This window comes from Palaemon carinicauda, chromosome 2, assembly GCF_036898095.1.
Source record: "Palaemon carinicauda isolate YSFRI2023 chromosome 2, ASM3689809v2, whole genome shotgun sequence".
NCBI lineage: Eukaryota > Metazoa > Arthropoda > Malacostraca > Decapoda > Palaemonidae > Palaemon > Palaemon carinicauda.
In genome coordinates, this window is record NC_090726.1 from 13,921,431 (window position 1) to 13,939,255 (window position 17,825).

At 32.8% G+C, this 17,825-nt stretch overlaps 3 long non-coding RNA genes across 5 annotated transcripts in view; all 3 read left to right on the forward strand.

Annotated features, from left to right (window-relative positions):
- The window catches only part of LOC137623269 (uncharacterized), a 478,525-nt gene that overhangs the window by 63,245 nt on the left and 397,455 nt on the right, over nt 1-17,825 (forward strand). The gene's annotated exons all lie outside the window — the stretch shown is intronic.
- On the forward strand, nt 11,788-16,088 carry LOC137623294 (uncharacterized). Its single transcript, XR_011040590.1, has 2 exons — nt 11,788-11,965; nt 15,551-16,088. It is a non-coding gene; the product is annotated as an uncharacterized lncRNA (long non-coding RNA).
- Nucleotides 16,305-17,825, forward strand: part of LOC137623284 (uncharacterized) — a 125,720-nt gene continuing 124,199 nt past the window's right edge. The window contains exon 1 of the long non-coding RNA XR_011040587.1: nt 16,305-16,917. This is a non-coding gene — a long non-coding RNA (uncharacterized lncRNA). The remainder of the gene's footprint in view (nt 16,918-17,825) is intronic.

Here is a 17,825-nt window from a genome sequence, read left to right on the forward strand (position 1 = left end):
GGTCCTAAGAGGCTTAGTTTTGCAAGTGGTAGTGGTAGTGGTGAGAAAAGGAAGAAGGAAATGCTTTCTTTAGACGTAAAGCAGGATATTATTGAAAAACATGAGCGTGGCGTCCGCGTGAGTGAACTTGCTAAACAGTATGGCCTTAATATGTCGACGATCTCGACAATCGTGAAACAAAAGGAAGCTATCAAACCAGTGAAACCTTCTAAGGGGATCACCATTATTTCAAAACGCCGTAGTCTTATTATAGAAGAGATGGAACGACTTCTGCTTATCTGGATCAAGGACAGAGAGATTGTTGGCGACACCATCACCGAAACCATCATCTGCGAGAAGGCGCACGCCATCTTCACGGACTTGAAGGAGGAGAGCTCTGGGGGTGATGCTGGGGAGAGTTCAACCGAACCTTCTTCAGACGATTTCAAGGCATCTCGTGGCTGGTTTGAGAAATTTAAGAAACGGTCTGGGATTCATTCAGTTGTTCGCCACGGAGAGGCTTCTAGTGCGGACACAAAAGCTACAGCTGACTTTGTCAAGAACTTTGAAAGGATCGTGCTGGAAGAAGGCTGCGTAGAGCAGCAAGTGTTTAATTGTGATGAAACCGGGCTGTTTTGGAAGAAGATGCCCAGTCGAACCTACATCACCGCCGAAGAGAAGAAATTGCCTGGGCATAAGCCAATGAAGGATCGGTGACTCTTGCCCTATGTGCCAACGATAGCGGGGACTTTAAAGTCAAGCCCTTACTGGTTTACCATTCGGAAAACCCTAGGGCCTTTAAGGCACACAACGTCGATAAGGACCAGCTTCATGTTTTCTGGCGATCCAACTCGAAGGCCTGGGTCACTAGGCAGTTCTTTGTGCAATGGGTTAACCAAGTTTCCGGCCCTTCTGTGAAGAAGTATCTTCATGAACAGAAATTGCCTTTAAAGTGCCTGCTATGCCTTGACAATGCACCCGCTCACCCCCTCCCCCCCCCGGACTTGAAGATGATATCTTCGATGAATTTAAGTTCATAAAGGTGCTGTATCTTCCACCGAATACCACCTCTATCCTCCAGCCCATGGACCAGCAAGTCATCTCAAATTTCAAGAAGCTCCACACCAAGCACCTATTCAAGCAGTGCTTTAATGTCACGCAAAGCACAAACTTAACTTTGCGTGAATTCTGGAAAAACCACTTCAACATCGTGCACTGCTTGAAGATCATAGATCAGGCTTGGGTGGGATTAATCTCCCCGAGATTTTGAAGGTTTTGACCCCGAACCTGATCCCGTGGTGGGTGCAGCGGAAGACGTAGAGGAAATCGTCTCCCTTGGCAAGTCCATGGGTCTGGAGGTCGACGCAGATGACGTCACGGAACTTATCGCCGAACATCATGACGAGCTTACCACAGAGGAGCTCAAGGAACTCCATGCTATGTCTGAGCACATGAGTGATGACGAGGTAGAACATGTGTTAGGTTCGGCGCAAATAAAAGAGGTGTTAGGAAAATATCAAGACGTGGTCGACTTCATCGACAAATAGCCTACCACCCAAAAAAATTGCAGGTTTGTCGTGTAGTTGCGCAGTTCGATGATGTCTGCCTAACTCGCTTTGGAAACATTCTGAAAACCCGTACCAAGCAACTATCTATCGATAGTTTCTTTAAAAAAACTACGAAGCGAACTCGTGATGAAGAGGATGGAAGTGATTCAAAGAAAAGGGCAAAGAGTGAAGCGAAAGAAAGTGAAACAAAGAAAATGACAAAGAGTGAAGCGAAAAAAATTCAATCAATTTTAAGTGTAGAGAGGGGAAGTGATTAAAATTAATCATCAAAAAGAAAAAAAGAAAATGTAAAAAAAAAATATAAAATATAAAAAAAAAATAATAAGCTAAGTTATGTTGAAGTTCACTTAGTGTAAGTTAGATTAAGTTACGGTAGTGTACGTTTATCGTAGTTAACCTCTCTACCTCCTTGCCGCCCGTCTGTCTCCTCTCTGCGTAGCAAGACCAACAACACCTGCGCTTGAGTTTCTAAGGTAAAGTGACGCTAAAAACCCGTTTCTTAATTATCATTTTTTGATAATTCTTCTTTTTTACATCTCTATTATCTAATTTAGTGTGCATTATTCTCATGGAAAATTATTTGTAGTAGTTTATTAAGAAGTTATCATAGGTTTTTGGGCTCAACCACGGATTAATCCTATTTCAATGTATTCTAATGGGAAAATTCGTTTCGTCATCCGAACATTTTCTACATCTGAAGTCGGTTGTGGAACGGATTAAATTCGTATGTAGAGGTACCACTGTATATATATATATATATATATATATATATATATATATATATATATATATATATATATATATATATATATATACACATGTCCATGTCAAAGTAAACTTTCCCCTCCCTCTGGCAAAAGGGAGAGGAATTAGTCATACCTGGTGAGAGGGATTGCGTGTGCATATGCGTACATATCTTTATAAATATTTAGCCATAATTTCAACGGGTTACTACTACTACTACTACTACTACTACTACTACTACTAGTAATACTCTTAGTAATAGTACTTCTACTACTACTACTATGAATGGCAATAATAATAGAACAGCTAGATAACAGAATGGATGATTCTTTTGCCATCTGAAAAGACGGAAACACAAGCCTGAGTATCAATAAGATATGCCACTCCTGATTTATATGACCTAAGAGGTTTTAGTTGTACGAGTCTTCACCAGCTAGCGCAACCACTAAGCTCCTTTCTCCATTGCCTTGGTCTGGTAAAGGTTGAATCTCTTCCCCATGAACATTTTTTAATCCTTCTAAAAACCCTTTTAATTAAGACGAAATCAAGGTAAGAGATTCTACTTCCATCATTAAGTAGTGGGACTGTAGTAGACATAAACTTTTTCTGATTTTTTTTCTACTAAATGTATGTTTTACCATTATTATATATTTCAATTCAATATCAAACTGAGTTACCTAATAATCTTTTATGTTTATAATATCTGTATTTTTTTTTTTCATGTTTTACATGGGCCTGTATATTCATCAAGAAGAAAATATTGCTAAAACTTATCATTTTTTTATTTTTTTTATTTTATTACGTGGGGACAGTTTTAACAGTATTCTATTTGATGTGTTTACATTCATTATAAATTTCCCTTAATACTTCATCATCATTGGTTTTCTCAATTAAACTATTACTGATGTAAGATTTATATAATAGTGCCATCCACAATGATAGTAAAACGTAATTTGATCATTTGTTCATTTTTAATATACACACCTAGTCACTAATCAGTAACGTCCTAAAAATTATCATTTATGAGACTTCGATCAATTCGAAATATTTTGATGTGAAAAATTCGCGCCTAAAATTTTTAAATTTAACATAAGAATGAGAAAAATCTAACCTAGAAAAAATATCAAACATTTATTTATGATTATTACATATGCCTTATTTAGAAGTTAAAATATTTTGACATGAACAATTCGCGGCCCCAAATTCTCAAAATTAACATTAAAATGGTAAAATATAACTAAAAATACACTTATTCATTTATGGTTATTACATATGATTTATTTAGATGTGCTTTAAATTATCTTACTTTAATCTTAATTAGCAGTTTTGCAATTCGAAACACCGAGTATATTAAAGGTTAGGATATATAAAAAATTATTCAACACTAAGTATATTATCAGTTAGATTGTATCTAAAAATATTCATATGACAAGACAAAAAGATTTATTGAATTCCAGAGACTCTTTCATTCTTTACGAAATGAAACACTTTATGTTTTATCGATGTATCGTAAATCTCCTTTATCTCTTTCAATTTAATATTTCCTGTTGAAATATCGTAAGTATTTTCCTCCCCTCCTGTTTTCCCCCAGCAGGCGTTTTCACCCCATGCACGGTAACTGACATCAACAACGATCGTTACTGAAGGGATGAGAACAGACACTCTGCGTCCTTTGTATATTGGGTCTTAAAATAGCCTCCATCATCCTTGAGTGCTGCGCTTCAGGGCCTCTAGAAGACATATATATGAAAAGGGTTTTATACACACGCAAATATTCACACACACACAGAAACACACACACACATACTGTATATATATATATATATATATATATATATATATATATATATATATATATATATATATATATATATATATATATATATATATATATATATGTATATATATATATACATACATACATATACATATATACATGCATACATATATATATATATATATATATATATATATATATATATATATATATATATATATATATATATATATATATATATCATCATCATCGTCATCATCCGTTACTAGTCCACTGCAGAACTAAGGTCTCAAACATGTCCTCCCACTTGAGTCTGTTTATGGTCTTTCTGTGGCCGTCCACACCTGCAAACTTTCTTAGTTCGTCAATTCATCGTCTTCTCTTACTTTCCCTGCTTCTTTTACAATCTATGAGGACTGTATATTTGTGTGTGTGTGTGTGTGTGGGTTTACAATTCTGTTTTCTTATAGTTGTACCCTTATAAGTGTGTCTATAGTTATACCCTTATAAGTGTGTCTATATATATATATATATATATATATATATATATATATATATATATATATATATATATATATATATATATATATATATATATATATATATATATATATATATTTATTTATTTATATATATATATATATATATATATATACATATATATATATATATATATATATATATATATATATATATATATTATATATATATATATATATATATATATATATATATATATATATTAATATAATATATATATATATATATATATATATATATATATATATATATATATATATATATATATGTATATATATATGAACTTAACATAATTAGGACAAATCATAAAAAACAAATCGGTTTTTTTTTCAGCTAAGCCGATTTACATACGGTACATCCTATTTTATGGTCGAAACTGGATATATGCTATCGAATCAACTCATCGAAATTAGTCTATTCGTACAACTTAAGCTGTATTCTCATTAAAGGAACCATTACTTATTACTGTAATATTTGTATATATCAGTACTGAGTTACAATGCAAATGATAAAGAAAAAGATGATAAGTAGTGATTCTTTAATCATACATTTTATTACTTTAGCTCGAAAAATCAAATTGAAACTTCATTTTAATACGGAAAGAGCACTCAACTGCTCTCCCAAATATCTTAACCCTTTCAAAACGATGATATTGTATGCCGTCATAATATGCCTTTGATAGTTACGATGACGTCCCGGGTACATCATTTACGTTATATTAACAATGTAGATGTCAAAATCCATGGTATATCATACACAGGATCAATACCCCCCATTGTTCGCATATCATACGGTTCACTCCCAGGATATTTCGATATAAAATCTCCTTCCCTCCCAGATATTAGCCCATCCTCCTCCTTTTTTAAGCCTACCAACGAAGTCTTTGGGATTTATTCCTGATTGTGTAAGAGCTACTTTAGTATGTTTTTATGTTACCATTTAGAAACAAACACCTCTATCTAGTTAATGGCAACATTCGCTATCTGAGTCCTTACTCAGCCCCGGGCCCCGACACCCTCCAGATTAAAGACTACGGATCAGTGCTGGGATATGCTCTCTTTTCGTGTAAGGATTCTTTTGCATCAATTTTTTCCGTCGTCCATATTTTCGTTTATAAAAAGCTGTAAAGAACTTATGTAATGAAATTATGTATAATAGAATGAAATATCTTCCTCCTTTGGTTTTGAAAGCAAAATACCCCTTTATTTTATGAAAAACTTTTGATATGGAAGAAAATTGGGTGCTACTATAGCGTGAGGTCTACCGCCATATGTCACCTACCCAGGCGGAGGGTGAGGTCTACCACGCGACAAGCTTGGACCTTCCGCAACCTAAATGTCATGGGATACCAGCATTCTACAGTGAACCACCAGCAATATTATGTGGATCCAGCGACAGGCAATTGAGCGATCGTGGTTGGACGCTAAAACGATGATTCTGAAGAGATTAATGCGAGGTGTTGGTCGTCAGCTGTTCCAGTCTCATCTTGATTATTTTTGCTGGAAGGTGATGAGAAAAAATTCCAATGATCTATTTGTGTCTTTCTTAGAAGATGTACGAAGTGTGTACCGCTAGGATAAATGTATGGAAATATAGGATAACATGTTTATTTTTACCTTTATTCATTTTTTTGATGTAATTAGAAATCCAATTATCTATTTAAGTCATTTCTAAGATATGTTTAAATTAAGTGTTTATTGCTTAAACAAATGTATGAAATGTGTTTTTTCTATGAGGCACGAATAATTTAGCAGTAGACCGATAACATGTTTATCTGTACCTTTATTCCTTTTTTTTTAATGTAATTAGAAATCCAATTATCTATTTAAGTCATTTCTAAGATATGTTTAAATTAAGTGTTTATTGTTTTGTATCGCTAGAATAAATATGGAAATATATTTGTACCTTTATTCCTTTTTTTTCAATGTAATTAAAATTCCAATTATAATTTTAAGACATTTCTAAAATATGTTTAAATTGAGTGTTTATTGCTTAAACAAATGTATGAAATGTGTTTTATCTATGAGGGACGAATAATTCAGCGGTAGATCTCGCGCTATAGTGCTAACGGGAGGTAGACCTCACGCTATAGTGTGGTAGACCTCACGCTATAGTAGCACCGAAAATTGAAACTTTCAACCCATCTTCGACGTAGTGTCAGTTGTCAACGAGGAGCTCAGTTATTCAGTTACCAGACAGTTACAAATTATACAGGCCGAGAGAAGGTTGTGACTCAAAGACACGATGAAAGCAAGTAAGTGACTTTATTATAGAACACACTCCTTTATATACAAAAGCTCAAAGCAACCAGATATTTCATGTTCAAAACAGACACCGTTACCGATGAGAATAACAAACATGTTTATTCGGGTTCTTTTTAGTGCAAGGGAAGAGCGAAGATACAAGCATAATATATACAAAAAATGAACTATGTACGATCGTGTGACACACGGTTGGTACATTACAGTAGACAAGATGAGAGTGTACTACCATTGGTATTTTTCCAGTACGAAAATGTACTTATTTTCATATATGATATTGATCTTTTAATCATATGCATTACTAGTGGTGGCCTAATATAATGTTCCATTTTATTTTTTGTATTAAACACACACACAAAAATGATTTACGGGTAAACTAAAATAAGGTCTGTTGCTGGGTACAGTATCAACGAAATAATTGTTTTTTATATAGCTTTTCCTGGCTTTTAATTGGCTCTCCAGTCTACTATATATGAATGGAGAATCTAACCTAGTCTGTTTCGTTGAAGAGTCAATGAGTTGTCTTCAGAATGATAGAAATTATCATTAATGATAACAGAATCCTTTGGCCACCCAGAATTGGCTGCCCATAATTACGGTAATTTCATGTTAAATCGATAGAAAATAAGTATACATATTTTTAATCCAACATTTACAGTCAAAAATCGTAATTTTTTACTGATCAACTTGATTATATTTTCTTTGGCATAAAACATAATTTTCTCTATATAAAACATAGCCTACCGGAAATTAAAAAATAAATACGTTATCATTAGCCTTTAAGTAGCAGCCAATTATTATTAAAATGTGAAATTAAAAATAGACCAACAGTGACAAAAAAAAAAAAAAAAAACAATTAATTGAAATATCTATTATGTTGAGTTTCAACAATAAACCATACATCATTAATGGAAATTACAATAATATTTCCAGCAACTACCGTCTCTAACCGTGAATAATATACAATAGATATAAATTACAATTTTAATTTTGGAATTTCTACCTCTCACATTGCCTTGGTGGGTTAGAGTTGGGATTTTTTTTTTTTTTTTACTTATTCTTGTTGATCTAACTTGGAGTTGTAATTAAGTTTACTACTAGATAAAGCAAGTGAAACATAGTTAGAGGAGCTTTTCAAAAATCCCGTAACGCCTACGGGTGAGAGAGAGTGGATTGTTATGGTTAAAGTGACCTAAGTGTGACATTGGGGAGAGATTGCAGCCATACGTTGCATCAAAATTTCAATGTTTTTTTTTCCATTTGAATTAAAAAAAAAAGACATGTAACCTACAAGTAAAACTTCCAAGTATCACGCTATAATTGCTTTTTAAGAGGAAACATATTCAGGGGGTTGGGTTGTTGAGGTACTACTCAAAGTTACATAATTTTACAATGATTTTTTCTCCGATACATGTTTCTTGATACAAAGATGATTGGGTGTCAAAAGTTTGAGCCAACAAAGGAAACGTGTGTAGAAATACTTGGTTTAGAATTCAGATATAAAGTTTATGCATTATTTTATATTTCCATATAACTGTTTTATTAATGACCTATTTGCATATCGTATACAGTATATAGTTATGGATATAGTTGTATTTTCCTTGAGATTTTATTTTGATCAAATAAATGAATACATTAGTATATGCTTAAGCTCTCTATCTAAACCATTTTTTTTATACATCGTGAACAAACAAAGAAAACTGTAGGAGGATAAGCACTATCCAATAACGACGCGAAGAAAAACTGCTAATTTTGAAGAAGGGTTTTAGGTAAACACAGTTGTATCATTGTAACGAATACAAAACAAATTTCCACACTAGGCTCATTCTAAGTGTCCTACCATACACTGATTCTTAAATTGCTCTAAACAATGCTACCAAATTGATTGCAAAGCACTATTCTTGAATGTTCAATACATGTATCAAAATTGAAATGTTACTTTTATTACATAAATTTTGAAGTAAAATTGTAAAATAAACTAGATAAAAGAGTAGATCTTCTTCAGTGATTCATCTCATTTAAGCCATATTTTTTAATTTCCATCCTCTTTTGTTAATCTATGGAATTCATGTTATCATTATACTCGCAAAATAGTGTTGAATATATTTGAAATTTTACAATATTTTGTCCTATGTAAGGAGCACAAACTTTTTTGGAAACTTTAATTGGAGGTGATTTTTTTTTTCATAATTTTCTATGGAACCAAGCTCTTCCCTATCAATAAAATGGCTTCCAATCAATAATTCCTTATAGAAAAAACATTAGCATATTTTTGCATCTCTTGTAAGAGTGGAAGTTTGCATCTCTTTTAAGAGTGGGAGTTTGCATCTCTTGTAAGATTGTGAGTTTGCATCTCTTGTAGGAATTTTTTTTTTTTTATTGTTCAAATGTTCAACTTATACAGAATTGTTGAAACTAGCGGTTTTTCATTGGGTAGACGGACGATTAGAATATATCATCTTTTGAAAGGTGAGGGGTGAATAACATTATACTATTCGTGAAAAAAAAAATCCTGGGATTTCTTATTAAAAACTTTCCTGATGCAAAGTTGAATATGAATATTTTAGTTATATGTAGTTTAGCCAGTATTTCTTGATACTTAAAAGTTAAGGAGTAAGCCGCCAACTGGCAAAGATGAGACTATAGATAAGATGTAATATGTACACTATATTCCTTGTTTTTTTGTTTTTTTCCAGGCGTATCTGAAACTAGAAATTGAAGGAATTACAACATATTTAGAGAAAAGTCAGGATAGAATGACTAGGAAAAAAATAGAAAATACTGCATAAAGAACTTTAAGTATAGTGTAGCAAAAATACTTTTTCACATTAAACATTACTGTAGGAAATTGAATAGCCTATGTCCTATTATTACTGTTATTTTCCAATATCTTATTTTTCATACAGTTCTATTCTGATCTCGTCTTGTTAGAAGTTTTTTTTCTTCTTCTTCTTTTTTAAGCAAGGACTTTTATTTTAGTCATCTGCTGTACTTATCATTTTTGGGCTCAAGCCATGTCGTCCTGATGGAGGGTTCCTAAGAGTAGCTTCCTAAAGAATATTTGACTAGTGATATTCCCAAAGAATTTACCTTTAGGTCTCCAGAATTGTAACTACAATCACTAAAAAATATGTCTTCCATCTTGCCTTTACCCCTGACGTATTAAGGACGATAAAACAACGAAGAAGACACCCTTAGCTGAGAGGCTGTTTCATTGACCTTGTATGAGCAGTGGATCCGTCTACGTTCAAACATCAAAACTACCCGTCTTTGATGACCTGTGACATTACTTTTAGAGAAATTACCGTAAATTCATAAATTTATATCGATTTGCAATTTCGTGAAAATTGTCATTGTAAGAAATAGTCATTTTAAGTCAGAGTAAATAAAATATGCAATAATCATATTTGAATAAACGTTGACCATAAAAAACTAGCAGTTATTGGTCCATCCCTTAGTTTCTTTGAATTTATTTCATAAGTTTGTAACTTACTTTGCAAGTGTTGAGAAACAGATTTATAGTAGTAGAGTTATAGTCTTGGTTTTCATACCTGCTTATTTGGTATTTATCAACAATAATGAGAGAGAGAGAGAAAGAGAAAGAGAAAGTGTTATAGCATTGTCTTTTTTTTCCACATATCATTCATGAAAATCCAAAAGTATACTAAGTTACATTCATGCTGAGGCCATTGTTTAGAGGCTTGGAACAAAGAGAAAATACAAAAAAAGTAGAAATTACAATACATCTTCAATATCAATACTTTGAAATATTAAAGTAATCTTGGTACAAACAAATGTATTAAGATGTCTGTATTATTCTGAGATTATTCTTTTAAAACGCGCTCTTACTGTGAAGGTATTTTGCCAAATTGTATGGATTAATGACGATATAGCATGTTATCTAACTTTATTGCTTTGCTATAAGAATTAAGAACGGCGAGACATCATACAGTCAACGAAATGGTGTTGACACGAGAATGGTTACAGATGGTTTCAAGTTATTGGAGCCAAGAAGCACCTCTACTATACGTCACATAGCTTTTAGATAAGCGGCTCCAAGATTATATAACAAGCTTCCACCGAACATCCGAAAGGCGGCTGATAATTAAGGCTATTAAGAATCTGAAAACTTTCCCGTTTTTTAATTGTTTGGATTTGACAATCAACGCGGGGTACTTTCTGTGAGCCTCTAGATACCCAAGACTGTATACCAAAAACTGACCTTGCAGTTCTGTAGGGTACATGGATTCTACGTGTGAGAGAACCAGGAAAACGGCCATAAAAATTTTAGATGAGAAATGTTTTGATCAATCACGGACCTTCGCCTGAAGGAATTTCTGCACTCTTTTTTATTGGCATTATATCCAGCAGCAATTTTAGACAATTCCTCGATTGCCTGGTAGAACAAATTAGGTTTTTCAATAGTCCTTTATTTAATGGATACTACGAGTTAAGTATGTAATTATCTGGTTTAAGTTTGTCTAACGTTGCGTAATGAAGGTAACACTCAAAGTCCCAGATTTCCATTTTTTTTCTCTCATTTCTCAAATGTTTGCTTTATTTTCTATTGTACTTCACTCTAAACATCCACAATATTTTTTTTCTATTCATTTTGATATGGTTATAGAATATTTTTTCAGAAATTGGTTCTATATAATTTTCTTTAAATAACGGTAAATCACTGAGTTTTTTGTGTAGAAAAACTGCATTTATCTAAGTAGCAATGTTACTCCTTCCTAATTCCACGATAAGTTTATTTAAAAAAATATTATTGCATATTTTATCTGCGTAGTGATTAAATTTTTCTATTCCTTGGAATGATAAATTTTATGAAATTGTTAATTGATAGAGATTTGTAACCTGAAATGTAATATCACAGGTGGTGTAAGAAGAGTGGTTTTGATGATTGAATGTAGATGGAGCTAGTGCTAATACAAGGATATTAAAAGAGACCCTCAACTAGGGATGTCTGCTTCGTTGTTTTATCATCCTTGTTACGTCAGGGGTGAAGGCAGGACGGAAGACATGTTTTATGGCAAGTTTAGTTTATAGTGAAGTGACGGTGCGAGAGATATTCGGACAGTGAACCAGAAATGGTGAAAGTCAGGTACAGTTTTTGTTGGAAGTTTATCAATCGTGAAGAGTAATTATTGTTAGGTATGCTTAGTTGTCTTTAAATTAGGCAAATAGTAGTGTTGGTGGACTTTCCGCCAGTTCGCAATAACTTCATCAGTTTGGCATTCGATTGCTCTCTGGCCAGTTCCTTTGGAGTTAATAACAAGGTTATCGTTGACTGTTCCGTTTATTCTTGGGGTCGTTCCAATTATTAATGGGTTCCTTTTAAAGCAATTAAGTGGTAGATCTTGTGTAAAGGCTTTTGTCTACTTCCTTATTCTCCTTTCGCTCTTGCTCCTAGGCCTGTGATATCAGACTTAAAGGGTAAGCTCAAACTTTTTTTTTTTTTTTTTTTTCTTTTTTTTTTTTTTTCTTTTTTTTTTTTTTTTTGTGGGTATTTCAATTGTGGAGGTCAATCAGTTTTGGGTAAAGTGATAAACAATGTAGGAATTAACTTTGTAGTTTTCTTTTTTTTATTATCATTCAAACTTTTCAGTATCATTAAAATTTAACTACTGAAAGTTACCTTTATAACCAGAATATTAAGGTTTCAGTTTTAATTCATTTTGAGCTGGATGACTTCATTGATTATTTAAAGAGGAAGATGTTGTATCTTATTCAGCTTGCCACTTTATATTAAGTAAGTTCTTGCCTACATGGAAAGAAATTGTAAAAAGCCTTTAAAAAAGTAGTTGAATGAAAGTGAAATTTAATAACTTATTTTTTCTTTACTGTTTAGCAAGTATCTCCTCTTCGAGTATATAGTGTTAATAATCCAATTTCCCAACTTCCTAACATAAATCTAAGTTCATACTATAGACTATTGGTATACTTAATAGTTTCATATATTAGGAATTGCCTAATAGTGTATTAGGATTTCAGCGTATCTCCTCTTCGAGTATATAGTATTAATAATCCAATTTCCTAACTTCCTAACATAAATCTAAGTTCATACTATAGACTATTGGTATACTTAATAGTTTCATAAATTAGGAATTGCCTAATAGTGTATTAGGATTTCAGCGTATCTCCTCTTCGAGTATATAGTATTAATAATCCAATTTCCTAACTTCCTAACATAAATCTAAGTTCATACTATAGACTATTGGTATACTTAATAGTTTCATAAATTAGGAATTGCCTAATAGTGTATTAGGACTTCAGCGTATCAAGTTATATCGTCCAATCTTTTGTTTTCTTTTGTTTTCTTTACAGAATATTCTAATTTGGATATTTCGAATGTAGGTACTATCGGTTTCTTGACTTATTTATATGTAAGTCTTAACATTTATTTTATTTTAGCTACGACACTGTGGCAAATACTGAATCCCTACTTATTAATTGCAGTGCGGAGTTAGTTAATGCAAACATTTAATTTTCTATTGGAAGTGAAACTGCTGGTCGATTATGTTCGGATATAATTAAAACTTTAGTTGCCAGTGCTGTTGTCTTTTATTATAAGATACAATTGCAATATTAGTGTTAGTTCATATGTGATTTTTGTAATTCATTCAATATACAGCTGCTATCACCAATTTAATGTCTCCAAAATTAAAGAACGGGGCTTGCATATGCAGCACATAATTGACTGTCAGAACAGTACCAGAATAGAGCAGCGAGGTAATGTTAGTTTAAGTTCATTGAGTTACAGTGAAGTAAAAATCTTATTTTTCTCTAAATGTACTGCTTGAGAGAATGATCATTGAAGAAAAATGTTAATAGTGGAAGCACAGAGCCATGCGTGAGTAAAGACTGTGAATCTTGGAAAATTTTAACTATATCACAGGACTTTTAATTTAATTCTAGTTTTTTTTTCTGACTATGCACCAGCTCTTAGCATTTCCTCACCCAAATTTCTATTAGGGGTCCTCAAATTTGTAGGGTGGGAAAGGTGCTAAGATAATCCTTGCTCTGGAAAATCAGTTCAAATTACTTGATAATTTTTTACCATGTCCACAGAAAACGCGTCTTGCTTTTGGCGAATTGTGCTAAACTTCAGTTTCCTTTCTATTTTCAATAGTTCATAACTGTATGAATCTTATTTTAAATTGAGATAATGCTCCATTGGTTTTTCTTTGCCATAGAAGGCTATTAAAACTTATTGCATCTTGTTGCAGAACGTTTGTTCACATTATCCTATTAGTCTTGTTCTGGATTTACATTAACATTCATTTGTACATGAATACTCGCGCAGAAAACTCTTCACGATATCTTAGTTAGACTTTTAATCTCCATTAAAACTTCAGGAACTTCCATATAAGCATAAGACTACAACACGACCTATCTAAATCAATAATGGTAAACTCTTTAGCAAGACAAGATAAATTTAGATATGAAATTTCTATCTTTAAACAAATAGGCCAATCAGTTCAGTGTTTTATTGCAACTTATAATTTACAGTTGACAAAAAAATACCAGTGGTAGGTAAACTAACATGGCAGTGTAATAATCCTTAGGAAAACAAAGAAAATAGTTACATTTCCGTAAAAATTAGTTAAGTCTTAAGTAGAGATTCGGTCATTTTTTCTCATGACCTTCTAAACTGGGGGGGGGGGGGGCAAATTGGTATAGATATAGAATTAGGCTATTTCTTCAGAGCTAAATTCCCAGTTGGTCTGTCTTTTACCCTCACATGGATTTTGTTCAAATCTAGTAGTCTCGAGCAGTTTTCTTAAGGTCCTGAGTGAGGGTGATGGATTGTGGGAAATTTTTGGTTTGTCACTGGTAAGGTCTATATATGCCTGGACAGTGGTCACTGGACACACTAGTCTCTTTTTTTTCCCCTTTCAGCAGTTGTTCAGCATATTAAAGTTTATCTTTGATAATTATGACCTCCCTCTAGTCGGATTTCTCTCTGCTTCTTTCACCACGTAATTGGCACAGTGCCATAATCCGGGATCTTTTAGTCAACTTGGTTTTGTTTTTGAACAACGGTATTCTTTTAATTCAGTTATTGTTCAGAAAATAATTGTCTAGATTGAACTTTAATTATTCCTTGGCATTGGTTAGCAATTTATTGCATCAGACTTGCCTCTACGAAAAAGAAAAATTGTAGTAAATATTTTCCATGTGGATAACGTGCTCGACAAATTAGCCTAGCTGATGGGTATTGATGTACTAGTTTTACAATAGCATATTTTGGGTATCACCCAGCTATCTCCCCTTCTGGTATTACGCAACTGGCAATAGAACTGCGAGCTTGTTCCATCAAATTATTACAATGACGGGACACAGTGAAGGGTATCAGGGTTGCCTGTGGTATAGAGCTAAAGGGCAAGATATATGATGCAGACAAGTATTATTTTTTTTTAATAAGATACAGAGATTGATTTTGTAAACCTGTATCAGTAGAATTTACACCATTCAATGATTAGAAAAAAAAAAAAAAACATTGGAAAAAAAAAAAAATTGTTATATTAAATATAGTTCTTTAATATTACTGTATTTGGCAGTTTGATTGATTTTTAGGTACACAATTTTAACACTATCTTTGAGATGTTGGATAGTTTAACTAATTTAACTTTCTTGCCTAAAATGAAAGCTAATTTTCCTACTTTGGTTTACAGAATGGAACACCATCGATGTTGGGCATCCCATGGCAGTTCTTAGAAATCTGCTAGGCAGGCAGATTCTAAAACATATCCTGGCTTGGTCAAAGCACATCAGATGAACACTTCTACATCTTTGGCTGCGGGCAATACTCTCCATGGACTGCATCCATGGAGACTAGGAACTAGAAGGAATGTTCCACGGAAGTAAACCATTACGTAAATCTTCAGGATCTTGGAAGAGATTAGAGTTGAATGATAAGTGCAGGCCACCTTTAGAGGATCTTGGTGCCCCCCAAAATAACCATGAATTTCAAACTACTCAAATTTCAGGACAGAAAATTTGTTTAGCAAAATAGTCCCCGTTGAAGACAAAAGGAAAATATTCACTTTGATGAACATGGCTCAGTAGAACAGTTACGACAACATAAATCCTTCAGGACGCTTGCGTCTTCCAGCTGGAACTATAGTGGTGAATTAACTAGAGAGATAAGTAAAATAACTCTGAACTTTGTGGACCTTGCTGCATTAGACTGAAGGAATTAAACTCTGTAGACCATGCCTCGCCTTCCCCAGAGAATCACCAGTTCTGTCCAACCTCAGTCATAGCAATTGGCCAAACTAAGCTTTCCATACAGTAACTCTGTAGTCAGTTGGCTTAAGGCTCCCCAGGCAGGAACTTGAGTTTGACAAGTCTCCCTTGGAGGCTTACATACATGAAATACAGAAATCTTAAAAGTTTGGCTCCAGAGTTATCATATCTTTTTTTTTTTTTTTTTTTTGAAGTGCAGTTTGGGTTTTTATTGTAACCTTACTGTACATTAAGTACTAAGAGTTTTAAGCTTTCAACGTGGTTTGAAAATTACCTCGGCTTGAGCAGTTTAAATTTCTTGTAGATTTGTCTTGGATTTTTTTTTTCAAACGTTGTAATAAGTGTCATGGGTAAGTAGTTTTAATTAATTTTGAGAAAGTGAAATTATATGCAAAAGAAAATTATAAATATTTTGAAGGTGTTTACTCAAGTAGGGGATTAGACGGTTTTTGAAGGTTTTTAACCTTTACGAGGCAAGGGTTAACCATAGATTTTGTTTTTACTTTGGAATGCAGTTTTTGTTTGTGCCAGAAAATTGTCATTAATAGATATGAAAGTTTTGTAAGGTAAAATTTAAAGTGTCAAATAAGTAATGTCATCAATGCTTATATTTAGTATTTCCAGAAAATTTAAGAGCGTAACAAATGACTTGAAATTGTCAGTAACCATAGATTTTCTTACTGCAAAATTATTTTCAAAAATATTCTTATTCCACAACAGATGTGTATTGTGTATATAGTAGCTTTTTCAGTATAGTGTATACAGTATATCCACTACACCTCTTATACTTGAGGTATTCACACTGTACCAGGCTGCTCTTCAATACTTGCTAATGTCTAATTTCCTGTCCTGTTATTCCTATTTGCCAGTTTAAGTTATGATTTATATTTTAAAGAAATTTTACATTACTCAGGTTTTCATGCTTTGAGATGCCATAAAGGCTGTCTAAACTATAAGAACTATTAAATCTGTCCTCTTACCAGTGTTTATGCTTTCACTTTATTAAAAAAAATTACATGCCAATCCCATGACTTTTTCTTTTATGCATATTTGTTCCTGTAACCTTTTCATAACTGAAAAATAAATTACTTTAAGAATAGGTTCTGATGAATGAAATAGCCTGCACAAGCGTAATAAAGTTATGTAAAACATTAATATTTTTTTAGAGTAGGTTAGTACCAGTTTTATTATTTCACTTGTTAGTTATAATGCTCATTTGTTAAACTTATTTTTAATAGAAGTCCTATAGGAATTAACACATGGCCAGTGGACCACTTAATTAATCATATACACCAGGTCACTTCCAATAAGTTTACTATACAGTCTAAAAGTGCAGTGATAACTGCAATTTGATAACTGCTACAAGGCATAAAGTTTAAGATAAATCTAACAACTGAGGTATCGTGGAAATTAGAAGAAATTAAATGAATACATAGGAAGGTTTAGCGGACTTCAAATGATTGATTTATATAAAAAGGTTAAACTGGTCTTGAAAGGCCTTCCGATCTAGTTCAAGGTTATTAGGCAGTAATGAAAATAACTACTGAAAGCAGAACTAGGCGTGTGATGTGGTTTGCAAAGTTTTATACTTTTCCTTAAGATCCTTAATATTTAAAAAAAAAAAAAAAAAAAAAAAAAAACCTGCCCATTCGAATCTGTTAACAAAACTAATGCAAAATCGAATTAAGAGGTATTATTAGC